The sequence below is a fragment of the Jaculus jaculus genome, chromosome 9 (genome assembly GCF_020740685.1).
Source record: "Jaculus jaculus isolate mJacJac1 chromosome 9, mJacJac1.mat.Y.cur, whole genome shotgun sequence".
Taxonomy (NCBI): Eukaryota; Metazoa; Chordata; class Mammalia; order Rodentia; family Dipodidae; genus Jaculus; species Jaculus jaculus.
Genome location: NC_059110.1, coordinates 108,469,569 through 108,471,205, shown reverse-complemented (window position 1 = coordinate 108,471,205; position 1,637 = coordinate 108,469,569). Strand labels below are relative to the sequence as shown.

The following is a 1,637-nucleotide window of genomic DNA, read 5'->3' as shown; positions in this document are numbered from 1 at the left end:
CTTGCTTGCAAAGCCAGACAGCCGCGTCCAAATCCCCAGTAGAGCCAGATGCATAAGGTGGCATGTGTTCAGAGTTCCTTTTTGGTGGCAAGAGGCTCTGATGCATCCATACTCTCTCTTCCCTTGCAAATAAATAAATAAAAGAAGATGTTTTTAAATTTTACTTATTTATTTATTTGACAAAGAGGGAGAGAGAGAGAATGGGTGCCAGGGCCTCCAGCCACTGCAAACGAGCTCCAGATGCATGTGGCCCCTTGTGCATCTGGCTAACGTGAGCCCTGGGGAATTGAACCTGAGTCCTTTGGCTTTGCGGGCAAACACCTTGTTGCAGTCTGGTTCACATTGCTGGTAGAAATCACCCAACCAAAAGCATCTTCTGGGAAAAAGAGGTTTATTTTGGCTTATGGGCTCGAGAGGAAGCTCCACGATGGCAGGGAAAAATGATGGCATGAGCAGAGGGTGAACATCACCCCCTGGCCAACATAAGGTGGACCATAGCAACAGGAGGGTGTGCCAAACACTGGCAAGGGAAAACTGGCTTTAATACCCATAAGCCCACCCCCAACAACATACTCCCTCCAGGAGGCATTAATTCCCAAATCTCCATCAGCTGGGAACCTAGCATTCAGAACACCTAAGTTTATGGGGGACATCTGAATCAAACCACCACACACCTTAACTGCTAAGCTGTCCCTTCAGCCCAGATTTTTTTTTTTTTTTTTTTTTTTGAGGCAGGGTCTTGCTCTAGCCCAGGCTGACCTGGAATTCACTATGTCATATCAGGCTGGCCATGGTTGTGTATGATTGTGTGTGTGTGTGTGTGTGTGTGTGTGTGTGTCTAAGAATGTCATGATGCATGTGTGGAGAAAAAGTGATTTGTGTGTGTGTGTGTGTGGTATTTAGTCTCAGGGTATCCTCAAACTCACAGCAATTTTCCTACCTCTGCCTCCTAAGGGCAGGAATTAAAGCCATGCCCCACCACGCCTGGCTTTTTCTTCCAAAAAATATGGACCACCTCACAAATTTGCATGTCATCCTTGCACAGGGGCCATGCTGATCTGCTCTGTATCGTCCCAATTTTAGTATATGTGCGGCTGGAACAAGCACTGCGATTTTTTGTTTGTATGTTTTTGTTTTTTGAGGTAGGGTCTTGCTCTAGCCCAGTTCATTTGCAGCAGCTGGAGGCCCTGGTGTGTCCATTTTCTCTCTCCTCTCTCTCTCTCTCATAAATAAATAAATAAATAAATTAAATAAATAAATTTGGGCCAGGCATGGTGGCACATGCCTTTAATCCCAGCATGCAGGAGGCAGAGGTAGGAGGATCACCATGAGTTTGAGGCCACCCTAAGACTACATAGTGAATTTCAGAACAGACTAGGCTAGAAAAAGACAGGCCCTACCTTGAAAAACCAAAAAGAAAATATGATAGTTTTATATAAGGGGCTGTGAAGATGGCTCAGCAGTTGAAGGTGTTTGCTTGCAAAGCTTGCTGACCAAGGTTCAATTTCTAAACCACCCATGTAAGCTGGACACAAAAGCAGCACTGGTGTGTAGTGTCCACTTGCAGTGACAAGAGGTCCTAGTGTGCCTGTATGTATGTGTATGTGTGCATGAACATATGCATGCGCACACACACA

At 45.6% G+C, this 1,637-nt stretch overlaps 1 non-coding gene across 1 annotated transcript; it reads right to left on the bottom strand.

Moving 5' to 3' along the window:
* Window positions 1-1,000: 1,000 nt before the first annotated feature.
* On the bottom strand, window positions 1,001-1,107 carry LOC123463737. Its single transcript, XR_006639125.1, has one exon. It is a non-coding gene; the product is annotated as a U6 spliceosomal RNA (small nuclear RNA).
* Between the last annotated feature and the right edge of the window lie 530 nt (window positions 1,108-1,637).